Source organism: Eumetopias jubatus, unplaced genomic scaffold, assembly GCF_037043125.1.
Source record: "Eumetopias jubatus isolate StellerSeaLion01/CBP00866 unplaced genomic scaffold, mEumJub1_p1.0 scaffold_9, whole genome shotgun sequence".
NCBI classification, from domain to species: Eukaryota; Metazoa; Chordata; class Mammalia; order Carnivora; family Otariidae; genus Eumetopias; species Eumetopias jubatus.
Window position 1 is genome coordinate 139,819,092 of NW_028274815.1, and position 18,084 is coordinate 139,837,175.

The 18,084-nt window shown below is 56.7% G+C and overlaps 1 long non-coding RNA gene across 1 annotated transcript; it reads right to left on the reverse strand.

Annotated features, from left to right (window-relative positions):
• Positions 1-6,837: 6,837 nt before the first annotated feature.
• LOC114199275 (uncharacterized) lies at positions 6,838-17,481 on the reverse strand. Its single transcript, XR_003607258.2, has 3 exons — positions 17,399-17,481; positions 8,547-8,659; positions 6,838-7,095 (listed from the first exon to the last, which is right to left on the reverse strand). It is a non-coding gene; the product is annotated as an uncharacterized LOC114199275 (long non-coding RNA).
• Between the last annotated feature and the right edge of the window lie 603 nt (positions 17,482-18,084).

The following is an 18,084-nucleotide window of genomic DNA, read 5'->3' on the forward strand; positions in this document are numbered from 1 at the left end:
CATAGAACAAAACAGAGACTCTAGACTTGGGGCCACAGATATAGTCCATTGATTTCAGTGAAGGTTCAAAGATAATACAATTGGGGAAAGATAGTCTTTTTAACAAATGGCGCTGGAACAATTGGATATTCATGTGCCCCCCACACACACACAAAAGAGAGAGAGAGAAAGAAAGAAAAGAATCTTGACCCATGCATTGCAGCATATACAAAAATTAATTCAAAATGGCTCATAGACCTAAATAGAAAATCTGCAATCATAAAACTTCTAGAAGATAGAAAAGGATATTCTTGTGACCTTGGGTTAGTCAAAGATCTTAGATCTGACACATACAAGCATTGATCCACAAAAAAAATGAATTTGTAAATTGAATTTAATAAAAACTAAGAACTTCAGCTCTTTCTATGGCAGTTAAGAGAATGAATGAACAGAGGAGCTACAGACTGGGAGGAAACATTTGCCCATTCTCTTATCCGATAAAGAACTTGAATTCAGAATATATAGAGTTCTCAAAACTCAGTAATAAATGGCCTAGTTGTTTTTTTTTTAAGATTTTATTTATTTGAGAGAGAGCATCGGTGGGGGGAATAGTTGAATATGTTGTCCCTTCAGATGACTTTATCTACCTGTGTCTCTATATAAAGTGTGTCTCTTGCCTGTGTCTGTATATAAAGTGTGTCTTTTGTAGCCAGTATATAGTGGGATCTGGCTTCTTTATATTCACTATGTCAATCTCTGCCTTTTTTTTTTTTAAGTAGGCTCCATGCCCAGTGCAGAGCCCGACGTGGGGCTTGACTCTGAAATCAAGACCTGAGCTGAGATCAAGAGCCAGACACTTAACCGACTGAGCCACCCAGGTGCCCTCTCAATCTCTGCCTTTTAATTAAAATGTTTAAACCGTTAACATTTGATGAAATTATCCACATGGTTGGATTTAGGTCTGTCATTTTATTTTTTGTTTTCTGTCTCCTCTGAGTTTGTTTATTTGTTCTAATGAATATATTAATTTTTTTTTTTTACTATTCCATTTTAATGTATACACTGGATTTTGGCTGTCTCTTCTTATGTACTTTTTTTAGTGGTTGCCCTAGGGATGTCAGGATCCTTTACTTTACAGTCCACTTAGAGTTTGTATTTTCCCCCTTCCCATAAAATAAAGCAAGCTTGCAAATTTAGGTCCATTTCCCCAGCCCCACCCCAGCCCCACTGGCCTTTGCCACTCATATTATGACACCTACATGTGTTGAAAATCCCACCACAGCATTAGCATTTTTCGTTTTAAAAGGGAAGAAAAGCAAACCTGGATATTTACTCCGGGAATCACCACTCTGTCTCCTCCTGGTGCCACTGCCCATCAGCCTGGAGCTCCTGCACCATTTCTGGTGGGAAGGTCTGCAGGTGGTATACCCTCTTAGTTTTCCTTCATCTGCGATTATCTTCGTTTTCCTTCATTCCAGAAAGAAATAGTCATGGGAAATGGAGCTCTGGCCTGACAGTGCTTTTCTCTCAGCACTTAGAGACGCTGCTCCACGGCGTCTGGTCCTCGTGGTTTCCAACAGCATACGTCAAGCCTCTGAATCATCGTTTCGTGGGTGTAACGTGTTGTTTTTCTCTAGCTGCTTCCAAGATGTTTTCTTTGGTTTTCAAGAATTTGGTTATTATGTTTCTCAGTGTGGTTTTCTTTAAGTTTATCCTCTTTGGGATTCTCTGAGCTTCTTGAATGTGTTCATTTATTTCTCTCACCAAATTTAGGGTGTTTCCGTCGTTTTTCCTTCAAATACCTTCCCCACCTTTCTCCTCTCTTCCTGGAACTCCAAATGTGTACCGGACTCTCTGATGTCGTCCCCCCTGGTCCCTGAGCCTCGGATTTCTCTTCCTATCTCTCTTCTGTAGATTGGATATTTTCTATTTACCTTCAAGTTCACTGACTTTCTCCTTCATCTCTCTTCTGCTATGAGTCCGTCAGTCAATTTTTAATTTCAGATACTGTATTTGGGATTCGGAAATACTCATTTGTTTATTTTTTTATTTCCTACTTCTCTGCTGAGAATTCTTATCATTCATTTCATATCATATTCTGTGTTTGTCGGGGAGGTCCTTACAAAACCTAGTTGGGATGTCCACTGTAAGCACCTGGTCATCCCGGGACTGGAATCTGACCATTGTCCCTCCTCCTGAGGATGGTCATTTTCCTGGTTTCTGTTGAATGATTTTGTTTTACATCCTGAGCAGTGGAAAGCCATGTGGTACCGATTCTGGGTCCTGTTTTCATCCTCCGGAGATGCTGACCAGCGCAGCACACAGGTCTGTCTCACCTTCTGTGGGTGGGCTTCACACGCGCTCCCTCCAGGGTCATTCTGAGGTGTGTGCAGGGCCGTGCGCTAATGAGGAGACCCTCCTGTCCGGCTCCCTCCCTTCCAGAATTCCCCCCACTCCCTTGCCTGCAGAGGCCCCCTTTCCCGGTTTCTCTCACTGGGAAGATGGGGTTTCTATCAGAGTCGGAGTCTCTTGAGTGGCCATGCTGATTCGAGACTGGGGCTTGCCTTCTGGACAGAGCCACAGGGAAAACCCAGAAGCTCCGCTCAGGTTGTTTCTCTGCGTTCCGCTCACTTCAACACGTCCTCAGCAGTAGTTCTTGTTTGCATTTTGTCCAGATTTTAGTCACAATTAGTGGAGGGTGGGCCAGCCAGTCAGTACCTGGTCTGTGTTTGAGACGCCCCGTCTGTGCTCCCTCAAGTGTTTCCTGACAGCAAAGCTTGGTGGAGAGATGGTCATGCACCCTGAGGGTGAGCGTGGGCCCCCGCTATGTGCTGGGCACCTGGGCCGAACCCGTAGCTCAGGCAGGTGGTGAGGACTCTGCGGGGGGTTCTTTTCTGGGGCCCTGGCCGGAGCTGTCCTGCTTCTGGCAGGGGCGGCTGTGACCAGAGCCAGGTCGGGCGACAGGGGATGGCATCATCGTGTGGACACAACATCTTCCTTTCCTGCGTCTAAGTCGGAACAACCTGCTCAGACCCGGGTTACAGCCAGAGCAGCCGGCCTGTCTACACCCCCGCAGCCTTGGGGACAGAGCGGCAGAGCCGGGGCCTCGGGACCACATCCCTCCATCCCACAGAGGCTCTGCCCCAGCCTCCTCTGAGCTACTCCAGCCGCTTGGGGCAGCAGAGCCCTCGCGGGACCCAAGTCTCCTTGGCCCCACGCCACAGCTCTGGGGACAGATCGCTGATGGCAGAGCTGATGAGCTCAGAGCCTGGGGGAGGGGGCAGTCTGGCGGGACAGCCGTGACTCAGTGGAGGGGAGGAGACAGGAAGCAGAGGCGTCTCACGCACCCCTGGCCCTTCAACACAGGCAGGAATGGGGACACAAGGCATAAGCACCATGGCAGCCTAACGGCCTTCGGCTACAACGTCTGCTGAGTGTGCCCGCGCCGGTCGAGGCTCCGGGCTGAGGCCCACAACAGTGGCTGTCACCAGCTGGCCGGGCTGGGAGGGGAACGTAGCACATGTCCAGGCGGCACCTGCTGCAGCCGGCCGCCCCCAGATCAGAGGGACAGTGGGCGGGGAAGGAGGGTACCTACAGGCCTGTGTACCCCTGGCCACACCCAGGTGGGGATGAACCCGGGCCCCTCCCTGCCTGTTCCCTGGAATGCCCACCTGCCCTGGGGGAGCCTCCCAGGACCCGCCTGCAGGAGCTGGGAGGTGGGGCGCAGAAGGGCCCGAGGGCCCCAGGACACACACTTGCCACCTCGGTGCTGCAGCTCGGCCCACATACTTGGGTCCTTCCAGATCTGGTGTCCCTTGTTTGGGAAGAATGGTGAGGTCAGAGAGACCTGGGCATGTCCCCCAAAGAGCCTAGGAGAAGACCAGAGCCCCAGGCCAGCTCCCCTGGGCAATGAAAGCTCCCCTTGGAGACAGGGTGGGCCCTTCTCTGCGGCTGCAGCCCCGTCAGCTCCACCATCTGCCCACTGGCCCTCCCCCGTCGCTCCTGCCTCTGAACTCAACACCTAAGCTCCTACCGACCTGCCCGCTAGCGATGGCAGGGGCACCCCTAAACCCGTGGCCCAGCCTGCTCCTCTCCCTCAGCCAGACCCGGGGTCCTGTGCTCCCTCTCGGGGCCCCCCCTCCTGTCTCTGAGATATCTGCCCGCCTGGATCTTCTGCAGACAAAGGCACCCCCAGGCCTCCTGCCCCCCTTCCCTCTCCTCATGGCCGTGGGGCCCGCCTCTTCTCACGGACACCCATCATACCACCCCAGCTCTGCTTGGAGCCCTCTGAGGCTGCTCAGATGAGGTCACAGACTGCCCAGGCCCCTCAAGTGCGTCTGAGCCCCCTTCCCCATGTCACCCCCCGAGTCCCCCTGCAGCTCCCCGAGAGTCCTCTGCCCTAGCCCACACGGCCCCTCTGCGGGGACTCCGGGCCAGGTCTGCTGCATGGTGTGGGTCTGCTCGTGGGTAGTTATGTTCTTATATTTGCAGTGACTGGTGATTAGGTCGTTGCCGTGGGGACACCCCTCTCCACCGCCTCCCGCAGGGTCCCAAGCACATCCATGTGCACGTCTGAGGCCACCCCTGTTCTGACAAACCAATTCCCTTCAGGGTCTGGGGGACCCATAGCCCACGTGTGCAGACTTGAAAGTTTGAACAGTAGAGCGTGAAGTGTGCCCTAAAGGTGAGCTTCCCAGAGTGTGCTTTCAACGTGAACAGTAATTTCTTGTTTAAGAGAAGCCTACAAACCCAGCTCTTCTTTGGGATCTAGCAGGAAGTTCTTGAACTAGTAGTTAACTGTTTTAGGTGAGAAGGCAGTGTCTGGAGACCTGCCAGCAGGTTAAGGATTTGGGATTTCAAGAGGTCCCCAGTTGATTGAGGGGCTCATAGTGTGGTGAGGGGGTGTGAGGCCCCGGGCACAGGTGGGAGGGTGGGGCCTACAGGCGCCAGGCACATCATTGAGCCACAGATGGGGAGGGACTGGACACTCAGGCTGCATGCCCTTCACTCCTGCATTCGCTGTTTCTTTATAAATACAGATTAAGCTCCTACTATGTGCCAGATAATGTCCCTAGCAGGAAACAGTAGGCATAGACATGATGGGAACCAGGAGAGTTTTGGAGCACAGGGGCAGTATGTAATGGAGGCCCTCACCCATTCGGGGTCAGGGGAGATTTCCCCGTGGCCAGACCCACATGTGCAAAGGCCCTGTGGCAGGAGAAGCCCCAGGCACCGAGAACATGTGTGAGGGAGGTAAGCCTGAGAAGCTAATGTTTGCTTCAACCCAAGGGCATCAGCTGAGCTGCTACAGGAGATGCTTGTCTAGCAAGTGCCACAGTAAACCCTCAGGGCCTCCATCGGTGGCCCCCTGGGATCAGCCCCCAAACGTCCTGCCCCTGGACCTCAAATGTTGTTCCAGTTACTGCTATGTCACGAGCACTCAGACTCAGGTCATAAGATGACCCCGTGTGTTGCTCTTGGAGGCTGTGGGCCGGGACTCAGACAAGCCACACAGGGACCTCCTTCCTCGGTGGGGTGGGCGTCAGGCCACTAAAACCCAAAGTTCTGCCACGGTCCCACCAGCTGGGGGGGCTCTCTGCTCCATTTCCCAGCTGGGGCCTCTGGGGAACAGGCACCCCCCACCTCTGAGGTTTGCCCAGGACGAGATTGGGAGCAGGGACTCCCTGCTCAGAACCCGGAGGCGGGAAGTGTGCACACCGCTGGCTGAGCCTGCACGGCCTCAGACCCAGCTGCTGTTCTGGCCTCTGCTCCTGCTGCCCCCCAGCTGGCTCTCCCAGGTGGGAGGCCCTGTCCCACCTGCCCAGGCAGACCCACAGGCCACGGCAGGCCACCGACCTCCCTCCGGTCCTGGCCCAGAGATGAGGCAGGTGCATGCAGGGCAGGGTCTTGGCCCAGGCTGGGCTCTGAGGGCAGGGCCTCCCCAGGGACACCAGCCCCTCCCCACCGGGCAGCCGAGAGCAGGGGGGGCAGCTAGCCGGGGGGCTGGGGGGGTACGGGGAAAGCCTGCTGGCCTTGGCCCCTGGGGACACCGGCCCTGACATAGTTTAGGACAGGCAAGGGGCAGGGCCTCCAGGGTTTAGGACAGGCGAGGGGCGGGGCCTCCAGGGTTTAGGACAGGCAAGGGGCGGGGCCTCCAGGGTTTAGGACAGGCAAGGGGCGGGGCCTCCAGGGCGCTGCACCACCCAACCATGCCCCTGTGCCCAGCTGGCCGCAGGAGCCCTGGGCTCCTCACCCCTCAGCAGGCCTTATGCTCAGGGCACACACCTGTCCTATCCCCAGAGCCACAGCACCTGCGTGAACAGTGCAGCCAGCGCCAGGCACCCCGCCATAACCGTGTTTGGAGAAGGTAAGAGTTTCGGGAGGGGCCTGGGGCCGCTGAGCTGGGGAGGGGGGTGCCGGCAGGGGAGTGGCGAGGTGGGACCCGCAGAGGCGGAGCAGGCGGGTCCTGAGAGGGAAGACCGGGCTGCCAGGACCCTTCGGCTCCAGACATCTGACAGCTCCCGTCAGGCCCCCACCTGGGACCCCTTTGGGGTACCATGCCCCCCGCAGGTTCTTCTGCACCTCAGCATCTCGGGGAGGTGGCCTGTCATTCGCTGCTGGAGTTGGCACGTGCCCATCTGGGGCAGGGGCAGGAAGGTGCCCTGCAGGCCGGTCCTTGTCCTCGGGGGCGCGGGGCAGCTCCCAGCTTCACAAGCAGCAGGCCTGCAGGTGTGAGTGGTCGTGAATATGAATGAGCCGCCAAAGAGCCCACAGTGGCCATTAGGAATGACACGACCTGTGTTTATTATAAACTCTTCTCTGAGGTCGCGCCGTGGCTTGATTAATAATTGGGCCCGGCGTCCCAGGGAAATTTCAACTTTGCCACTTTGGAGAATTGCAGCGAAAGCACCACCATCCTCCCGAAGGTTCTTCCTCACCCCTGTATGAGCCGCTTTGTAAGATGCACGTGGAGGCTCATGCCTGGTCACCATGGTTTCCTTAGCGGGTATCAGAGCACTCACAGGTGACGCCCGTTCCTTGGCGGGATGACGGATCCTTTGCTTTCACACCAATGGGAGACATGACCTCACGTCCCGCGGGGAGCGGAAGACACGGCTGGGTCGGAGAGAGCCGGAGAGAGAGACACACTGAGCTGGGGAAGCTCCCGCCATCGAGGAGAGCCCCCGGCTGGAGCGCACAGATGGACACCGCCGGCAAGAGCGCAGCGAAATGGACCGTACTCCAGGCAGAGCGAGGGGGTGGCGGGCGAGGCCTCGCTCTCCCTGGCTCTCCCTGTTCCCCAAGGACCCTCACGTGGACCCTGGGCTGGGAAGCGCTGGGCTGGACGCCAGCAAAGCACTTTTGGAGTTGCAAGCAGGCCCATTTGTAACTGTTATTCCTTAGCAGTTTTACTCAGCTGGCTGGCAGAGCCCCAGCTCGGCTGCCGGCCCGCCTCCCCGCTGCAGGGATGCAGGACTCAGGGCGGGGAGGGGGCCCCCACGCCGCATCCTCCTCTCTGTGCTCAGGGGGCCTTCCTGGGGGATGGGGCACCCCAGGCCTGCCCACGGAAGGGCACCACACAGAAGCAGGCCACCAGCTCCCACTTTCTGAGAATTTGGAGCCCTGGACAGGGGTGGGGTCCAAGGGTGGATACACGGCATTTGTGACAGCTGCAAATGTCAAAAATCCCCATGCATCCATTGCGTGTCCCCTACCACAGGTGACCAACACCCCAGGAAAGCCGCACTGCAGGCTTCGGCCCTGGGACTCTCCTGTTCACGTCACCACTGGAGCAGACCCTCTAAGCGGTGCACCAGCCCGAGTCCCCGCTCAACTCCCGCTAAAGAAGGCCAGGGCCGCTGTGTGTCCATCATGGGCCATGCTCATTTAGGTCGTTGTAAAAATGAATTTACTCCTTAAATACCATTCAAGGAAACTAGGAAACTGTCGCCTCCCCAGACAAGCTCCTGATGGATGAAACGGGCCTCGTCTGCAGCACGCTCCTTGCTCACAGGGCAGATTCCACTCTTCATGGGCCCCGTGTCACTTGGCCCCAAATGCTGGGCCTGCTTCAAACCAAGGCAATGATGCCCTCATTGCTCCATTGTCACTCACCTGGAAAATTATTGTGGGGTCATGGTCACTACATCTCACACTGTGTCATGATCCGAGCTGGGGCTGAGGACATGCCTCCTAACCCTAACCCTGCCTCCTCGGGCTCCAGGGCTGGCAGGGCCCGTGTCTGCTGGGAATCCCTTCCCTGTTGCAGAAGACATTTGTGGGGGGCCCCTCTCCCCTCTTTCTAAGGCGGTGGACTGGTTTGGCCTTGGGCATCCACCACTGCTCTGTTCCAGCCCATGCATTCCAGGCATGGCTGGCCGGCTGCAGTCCAGGCTTAGGCATGCGACCCTGGGAAGATCAGCGTGAGTCAGTTCCAGGAGCTGGGATTTTGGGGCTGCTTCCATGTTGGTGAGGTGGACTCATGAGGACAGAGCCAATGTGGATGGGACACAGAGAAGAGAAATCTCATCTTAGCAACACCTTTTATACCCTTGATCAAGCCATACCTGAAACAAGCATGCCCTGACATTCCAGGTTGTGTCTTCTGTCACCTGCAACTGAAGGAGGCCGGGGCCCATGTTCAGGCTGAAGGAGTGGTCTGGCTCTGGTCTTGCTTGACCTGCATCAGGCGGCAGAGAAGACGCGATGAGCCCATCATGAGAAAAGCCTCAGACAAATCCAAATTGTGGGGTATTCTGCAAAACACTGGACCAGTCATCCTCACAACTGCCGGGTCACCAAAACAAGGAAAGTCTGAGGGAGACTGTCCCAGCTGAGAGGAGCCCAGGGAGACGTGCTGACCCAGTGTCAGATGGGTCCTGGGGCGGAAAGAAGACGTGAGGATAGTAGTGAAGCCCCGTGCCCAACCCATGCTCCTTCCTCGTGACAAGTGGACCACCACAGTGTGAGATGCCACCTCTGGGCGGCACGTGGGGGCCCCCTGCACTCTCTTTGCAACCTTTCTGTAAATCTAAAACTCCTCTGAAATTTCAATGTGTGTTTGGAAAAGGGAGGAGAAAAACGAATCACAATTTGTTCACTGAAGAAAAGCCGGTTTTGCAGAGACCACGGAGGGTCAGGGTAGCGTTTCTACCTCCGCTCTAGAAAAAGGGACACACACAGGTCTGGTGCTTTGTTGTGGGTGCGAGTGGTCCACGCAACCACAAAATCCCGCAGCAGGAAACGTACAGGTGCCCCGGGGCCGGTGGGGTGGGTGGGCGCATACTGGGTTTTAGGCAGACGTTTTAGGCAGGGGTTGGGAGCCGTTGGCCATGATGAAGATGAGTTTCAGTTCCTGGCTGTCGTGCAGAGAACAGCTGGAGAGGAGGGGGTGGGTGAGGTCAGGGCCCCTCCAGTGGGTTGGGCTGGAGCCGCCGGGGTGGGGTGGGAGCAACCCGCTGAGAAGGGCAGCCATTGCTGCCTGGGCTGGGTGGCATCTGGCAGCCCCACCAGGCAAACAAGAGCTGGGCCCACATGCCCCTCCCAGCTCAGTGCTCCCCTGAGCTGCCGTGGGGCCGGGCTGTGCGGGCAGGACCAGGTGCCGCAGGCCTGTGGGGACCAGAGCCACGGCCCCTCATGGCTCAGGACATCTGGGAAGATGGCAGTGTGGGCAGAAACGCAGGAGGAGGTGCTGTGAAGGCCCCGTCGGGAGGAGGAGCTCAGGCAGCGGTGTGGCTGTGCTGTATCAGGACCTGCAGGCAGGCTTGCAGATGGCCCAGGGGCCTGAGCGGCTCTTCCAGCCACAGGACGGCTGGGGACAGAAGGCAGGGCGGATGCGGGGAGGGAGGGGCGGGCTCAGCGCCAGAGGCAGTGTGGCCCCCCCAGAGGGGCGAGGGACACCAGCCAGGCGGCTGTGGGGGTCTGCTTCTAAGAGCAAAAGACAGCCATCGATGTGCTTTGCCCTGGAGGGGGCGTGCTGTCACCCAGCTTGCGCGGCAGAGGGAGGAAGCGGGGGGAGGAGAACAGACACCCAAGTTTTTAGGAGCTATATCAGTAAGATGAGCACCAGAGACCTCCCAGCTGTCCCGCACCGGTCACTGCTGCAGAACAGGCACCCCCCGCCCCCAGCAGGTGGCAAGGAGCACCTCCTTCTCGTTCCCGAGTCTGAGGTCAGCGGGGCAGGGCAGATCCGCTGGCTCTGGGCTGTGGGTGGGGCTCAGCTCTACCACCGTGGTGCTTATTGTTCGGGGACCAGCAGGTGTCCCTGCCAGTCCTTGTCAGGGTGACAGCAAACACACAAGAACTCGAGCCCAACACCTACACACAAGTCAGGCCTTCGCTTGGGTCATGTTCACCAAAATCCCACTGGCTAATGGACGAGGAAGAAAACGCCTCCCACCTCCAGGCCCCCACTCTAGGCTGCAGGTAAGGATGTCGCGGTACTTTCATCATAGGCTAAAGGAAGCGTTTCACAAAGGTGGAACCATTCTGTGGCGGAAATGTTCATTAGGAAAATCAGTTAAGAGGCCCCCTGCCCGTCGGTATGTCAAACACCAGCGCAAACCTGGGCTCCAGGAGCTGCTGGTGGTGGGAGTCCCCAGCCGTCCGGGGGCTGTTCACGTGGAAAACAGGGCGGCCATGAGACCTCCAGCCAAGAGGCCTCAGCGTCTGCGCAAGGGATCATAAAAGGACCCAGATTCCCCATCGGCCAAGATTTTTAGGAGCGGAGCAGAGCCCAGGAGCAGTGCAAACGCCAGTCATGTAGCGCCCCATGCTGTCCCCTGCCTGCTAGGCCCACTGCCGCCACTGCCAGCCTCACAGGAATCGGCACCAACACTAAACATAAAGAGCTGCTTTCCAGGAAAACTGTTGATACTCGGGACTCCGGCAAGGAGAGCTTGAGGGAGACCGGCCTCCCAGATCCACAGGACACGTGACAGCTCAGACGTTAATCAATTTTCCAACCCTTGAAACGAAAATGGTCTTGATTTACGAAATCCCACAAGCCAGGTCTTTTCCACGCTGCCCAGCACTGTGAGCAGGGGTGTCCTCGCAGGCAGCTACGCCTGGTGCAAGGCGGCCTTCTGTCCGGCCCAAGACCCTCCCAGGCACCTGCTCCACCCCTGCCCGCTGGGGGCTGACCTCCAGACACAGCCGGGCTGACCTCCAGACACAGCCACGCAGCCCCGGCCACACCACACCCGGCAGGTGTAAGGGGACACTGCTTCGGGCTCTTCTTCGCTTTCGTCAGAGACCTTCCGTGTGCACGTGGGGATCAGCAGTGGCCCTGAGAGGGACCCCCAACCCCAGGGGTCACTGTCCAGTAGGTGAGAGATCGCCTCCCTCCAACCCCACAGACTGAGGACAAACAAATTTATTCTGGGAGGTTGATGAAGATCTGTAGAAAACATTAGCCCCTATCCATTTTCAACCATATAATCATATTCCATCTGCACTCTCTGGTCGCTAGTGCCAGACCCTCAGCTAATTATTTAAATAAGCAATTTGAACCAAAGCTTAGAAGTGTCACATCACTGTATACCCAAATCCACCAGACAGAGAAAATAGCGGTAATATAGATGAATTGCATTATTGCTCTGGGATGCTGAGTCCTTCCCAAGCAGCACAGAAGGAAAGATTGATATATCTGACCACATAACAGTTTAAAACAGCTGATGGTTAAAGACACCATGAATCAAAATTAAAAGCAAATGGCAAACCAGGAAAAAGTGTTTCAATATGTATTACAAGTGGTTAATAATGATCTCGTAAAGCAATACATTTTAAAGGACAAGCATGCCCACAGAAAAATGGGCAAAAGACCTGCACAGGCATTTCACAAACTGCCCTGTCAGCCAGCGAGCTGATGAGCAATGCTTTGCTTCACTGGAACCAAAGAAACGCCACCAAAGTATCAATGGCACGCAATTTATCTTCTGTCAAACTGGCAAATAATGTTTTAAATCATAAAACCAATTCTGGCCAAAGAACAGAGAAAAGACCCCTCATGCCCACTGGTAGAAGTATAAACCACATGCCTTTTCCAGAGGGTGGGGACAGGCAATGGGGTGTATTTGGAGACAATGAACCGAGAGCCCAATAAAATTCATAGAAATGCATCCTAAAAACATACATTCCTGTGTGAGGATTTGCATGCAAGAATAGTCAGGACACATAACAGCTAAAGCTGGAAACAGTCTGCATACGTGATCAGATCATGGGAGAACCTTGTGCAGCCACCGAAAATGCTGCAGAACATTTATTGACAGGGAATGTGACCACGAGCGCTGCCGAGAGTTATGAAAACAGTGGACAGATGCAGACGCTGTTGAAGAAGAGAGGAGTGAAGAGTGAGGTGAGCAAATGGTCAAGGGCACGTGGACACCGGTCATCCCTGCAAGTGCTGTCAGGTGAAAGGGGCCTCATAAACTTACTGCAAATCCAAAGACATGACAAGACAAGCCGGTCCATTTCCTCGCTCTCCTGCTAACTACTCCTTTCTGTTCCCATTGATTTTGTTCTATAAATCACTTTGAGTTGAGTTATTTGGGATCATGATGCAAAGAGGCATGCACTTGAACAAACACAGGATCGCAAACATGGATGGGGAAGACGGGCACCCTCCTCCTAGCAAGCCAGTTATAGTCGCAACAGAGGAGGAACGAGCTGGGGAGCTGGGGACGGGACGACAGTCACGGTATTTCCCTTGCCATTAAAACTGATTTTTAAAATGGTAACGCTGGACAGGGATGAAGACTGCACACCATGGCACCAGCGCCCCCCACCCCGCTCCCCGGGTTGGGCCCCGGGCTCCGTACCCACCAGCCGTGGACTCAGGGCAAGCCACCTAACTTCCTTGTTTTATCCTGACCTGTAACATCGGAGAAATAATCATGTCTGCCTCATCGATGTACTTCCCAGCGGAGGGTCAGCTTTGGAAGTACTCGGTAAAGACTTATGCTATGGTTAACCTTGGTACTGTTGTTGTGTTCATTCAAGAACAACACAACCTCTTTCCCAGGGAATCTTGCTTGGCGCGGATTATACAAACCCAGCTAAGGCGTGTGCATGTCCTGGAGCCTGCACCTTGTACCCATCGGACGTGCACACGTGGGCTCACCGGAGCACCTGCTCCAGTGGGCGGGGTGGCGCCGTTCTGAGAGCCTCAAACTGGCTACAGTCCAAATGCCTGTGAACAACTGCACGAGTAAATTGCTGTGTGTTTGTAGAAGGGCATAGAATACAGCAAAGCAAATAAACAGACCTCAGTTGTGTGCAACAACCCACATGAGCCTTCAGAACATAGTGTTACCTGCAAGAAGCCAGACACGCAGCATGAACACCAAACAAGTCCGCCTGGGTAAAGCACCAGACAGGCGAAGCTGGGAAACAGGGTGGCAGTTCCGCATAGAATCAACTGCAGAATTACCGTCTGATCCAGCTGTCTGACTGATGAAACACCCCCAGCAGGATGGAAGCGGGTCTGGAAGGGCTATCTGACCCCCGTGTGTACAGCAGTGCCGTTCACAGGAGCCAAGGGGTGGAGGCAACCCAGATGCCCCTCGACACAGGAATAGATCAAATGTGGTCTGTGCATACAATGGAATATAATTTCGCCTTAAAAAGAATGACACGCTACAACATGGATGGAGCTTGAAGACATTCTCATAAGTTTTGGAGTTAGCCAAACACAAAAGGACAAATGTATGATTCCAGTGCTCCCAAGGTCACAGAGCAAGGTCACCCTCCGTCCACAGCACTCCGGTGAAGCTGAGGTTCCTGAGCTCAGCAGAGTGCAGACTAGCGGCCAGCCAGACTCCTCTGGGCTTCTGCTCAGGGCCTGCGCTCTGGGTCCCCCGGCACTGACCAGAGGCCCTGCCCCTCCCCTTGCTGACCTGCCCCCCACGGTACACCCACAGACACCAGCAAATTACACCAGTGTCCTGTGGCTGCCAGAGCCAGAGGGGGCCCAGGCAGGACCCCGGGACGGGCAGCCTTTCTCAATGAGCCCCGAGGCCCAGGGTCACCAGTGTGCCCTTGTGCCGAGAGCACAGGGAAGCTGGGTCCTGCACCCCATGTACACGAGCCCCTTCCTCCGGGGCAGCTGCCTTCTCAGCCACACCTCCCTGGAACCTTTTCTGGGACAGGAAGGAAGGGAGAAGGTGGTGACAGAGAGAGAGGGGTGGTCCTGCCCTGGACGCTGCCCGGCCTGCCCCATGTCCTTGGCTGCTTCGGGTGGCCCCACCGCGGGCGGCCAGCCGCTTTCCTCACCTTTCTAGTGTCATCTGCTTCCTCAGACCTCAGCCATGTCGTCTACAGGCACCTGCTCCTCATCAGCCGCACAGGGATGCGGCATCTCAGGGGCCCCGCTGGCTTGTGCTGAGAGAGAAGGAGAGCCCACCTGCAGACGGCAGATCCCTGTGCCCATGTGTCCACCAGGGGTGCGACCAGGGCTGTGGGGGCCACAGCAAACCCAAGACCTCCTGCTCCCCCTCCCAAGAGATGCTGGCTGCCAGGGGAGTCCCAGGCAGGCTCCTGGCCCACGCTCAGGGTGGCTCTATTGGGTTCTCTGTGCACCGGTACCCTGTATTGTTATGACAGAACAGCAAACTTTAAAAAGACAATGGGACATCAGCGTCCAACTGCCTCGTTTTCAACATAAGGAAACCAAGGCTGGGAAGAGCAAGGCACCTCTCTCCAGGGCTGGTGGAAGGTTCTGGTGCTGGCTCAGGACAGGCAGCGCCAGGAGAGAAAATCAGGTGTTGGCACAGGGCTGAAGTGCACTGTGGACATGGGTCAGGACTGCGCTGGGCATCACTGCCTGGGATGTAACCGGCCACAGCCCTGGGGGCCTCCATCATTGAGGCCTCCGGGACGTGCACACTGCCAGGGTCCCAGGCCCAGTGAAAGTGTGACCATGACAGGTGGCAGGTGGAGGGAGACATGTGGGTCTGCAGTGGTCACCCGTCGATACCGCCCCCAGAGGCTCCACTCGTTCCTGACCTGCTGAGCCGCACACGCGCCAACCCCGCCCGGACCGTCAGAGTCTCACGCCATCACTAATGAGCTAGGGCCAGACCTCAGCTTGACCAGGACGTCCACACAGCTCTGGGTCAAATGGGGCAGCGCAGCCATCCACGTGGACAGCATCCGGTGTGTGGGCCGGGCCGGGTCTGGCCCGATTCGCTGGGTAGAGCGCCGGGTAGAATCCGGTACTTGACGTTCTTGAGACACCAGCTTCTCAGCTGCAGCCGAGCAACCCACTGGGCGATGGGCTCCCTTCCTCAGGAACCGGGACCGTGCTCCAGGAGAAATGCTCTGTTTCAGTGGATCCCAGTCAGACCCAGGCACCAAGACACTGGCGGCGGGGCTGGGACTGCACAGGACCTTCCCTCCACGGTGACGAGGAGGCCACCATGCTCCTGGGGCCGTTCCCCAGCTGGCTCTGCGGCCGGCCGTCCAGGGGCCTCCCCACCCTGCTTGGACCACAGTGGTGGTCTGTGTGGGCAGCAGGTTCCCCCTGCTCCTCCTGGCCCCTGCCCCCTGCAGCCGGGATGTGCATCACGTGAGTGGCCCTGGAAAGAGCCCATGACACCAACGAGGACCAGGCTGACCATCTGCCTTTCCTCTGACTCTCTTAGCCCGTCAGAAAGATAGTGCTCTTATGTAGAGAAGAATACTCACACAGTACGCGGGAGTTGCAAGCATCCCTGTGATGAGCCCAGCAGAGGGCCTTGAGCCGGGGAGGGAGTGGACGTGGGCACCCAGGCAAGACCCCCATGCCGTGCCTCCCTGAGCCAGGAGCGCTGTGTCACCTGGGGGGGGGTGGGGGCAGCTTGGCTGGTCTGGGTCAGGAGCCCACGGAAGGGCGGGAAGTGAGCAGCAGTGAGGGTGAGGGCCACCACGGTCAACCCCTGTCCCCTGCCTGGAGACCTACACGTTCCTGATGGTGACAAGCTGAAACAAAAGAAGGGCTCGACCCGTGGCTTGTTTTTAAAAAACGTCTCTCGGGACATCTGGGTGGCTCAGTCGGTTGAGGGTCCGACGCTCAGTTTCAGCTCAGGTCACGATCTCAGGGTCGTGAGATCGAGCCCAGAGTCGGGCTCCATGTCAATGGGGAGTCTGTTGGAGACTCTCTCTCCCTCTGCCCCTCCCCCTGCTCAACTCTCTCTCTCTAAAATTTTTAAAATACTACTAGTAATAAATATATATATTTTTAAGGTAAGAATGAGGCGTTGGGGCTGCCCCTCCTGTACGGGCTGTGGGGCTGGGGGGGCGGCCTGTGCCTGGGCTGGGTGGGGTCAGCGCTGGCAGCGGCCGAAGCCGGTCACGGGCACACCAGGCACATCGAGCTCTCCCCTCTGTGTTTGTGCATGTTCACGTTCTCCCGAGAGCAGGGTGGGCACGGAGGCGAGCAGGACGGGAGGCCGGGTCAGGGTCGGCCCGCGGAGGGCGGGAGGGATTCCAGACGCGCTCGCCCCAGCCTTGCTCACAACTGCACGTCGCTAGTCTGCGCATCTCGATCTCGTGGTCTGGGCCAGTGCAGGTCACGGAAGGGGAAACAGAGTTTGCAGGCCAGCGGTGACAGAAGCCACCCCAGCAAGCAGCCCCGCAGGTGAGCTTGTGAACGAGGCGGCCTCTGCCCCCTGGGGTTCCCACGTGCGTTCCAGAGGGAGGGGCCGGGAAAAGCGAGTGAGAGCCGCCCTCTCTCTCATTTACCCGGCGTCGGGGCTGTGGGAAAGGCTGCCGGTGCCTCCCTGGGGCTTCCGCGGGCCGGCTGGCCTCCAGGGGGACACAGGAGGGCCAGGGTGCCTCCGCGGACCTGGGACACCGGCACCACGTCCCGCACCAGAGCGTCCCGGCTGCTCCCTGTCCGTGGCTCAGCCCTCACCACCGGTCCTCTTGCAGCCTGTCCGTGCCTCAGTCTCCCCATCCGCCCCCGCCTGGCCACAGGCAAGTGGGGCAGAGGCCAGAGGTCTGGCTGCACGGCAGCCCCGCAAAGACTGGGGAGTTTCCCAGGGAAAGATTTAGGACTTATCAAATGTTTCCACTCCAGCTCCTGGTGACAGTCACGGAGAAACCATGGTGACGCACATGACCTGCTGTTTCCTGAGCACAGAGGTATGGGCTCTGAGTCATGCTGGGGTCATGGTGCCCCCGGAAGTGGCCTTGATGTGAGGATGACGGGGCCAAGCCCAGCCCCTTCCCTGAGGGCCCGCGTGGCATGGACACCCCCCCCAGAAGTGCCCCACACGGGAGGGCGCGCTGCTGGCCCTGCAGGCGTGGCCCCCCACGCACACTGGCCCTCCGGCCTCCCTGCACTCTGCGGGCTGGGGGGCCACCAGGGACCACAAAGGAGGGGTTGGCGGGAGTCCCCTCCAGGCAGGCTGGTCCTGGTCATACCAACCTTGCTGTTTACCTGGAATTCTCGTCGGGGTTTCAAGGAAAGTCCTCCAGCCCCCACGGAACCCGAGGCGGGCCGCGCTCCCACGCAGACGCGCAGACCGGCCAGCAAGGGCAAGACGCTTCCGCCAGGTGGCGCAGGAACGCCTCCAGGGCTGGGCTTGGTTCCTAGTTTTGTGCGTCTGGAGTAGCCCAGGCCAATAAAAATAAAATGGAGGTACGCGCATAATTTTACATGAAATAGACGAAATTAGTCTCAACAATATGTTCTATTTCATCCAATGTAGCCAAAATGTATCCCTTCCACAGGTTGACTGATGAGATCCTTTCCTTTTCTCTACTGTCTTCAAACCCCCGCGTGTTACACGTCTCAACCCACCCACTGAATTTTTATCAGAAATCACTGATTGTACTTAAACTTCATAAAACTTAGAGTCCAAAACCAAGATCCCTTTACCTAAGTTGTTCCAAAGATACTTAGAAGTTTTCAGTAGCTGAAGGAAGTGTCATTAAAAATTTTTAAATCTAATTTAATTAAGGTCGAATTAAAGCCCCTGTGGCTGCTGAATAGGACCAGGGTGTCAAAGGCCATGTTGCCAACTCCCGCCTATAGGCAGCCCACCTGGGTTAACAGCCACGAAGGAGGCACTACTGGTGTTCTGAGGGACAGGCAAGGACCCCAAGGCCATCCGAGCTGGGGAG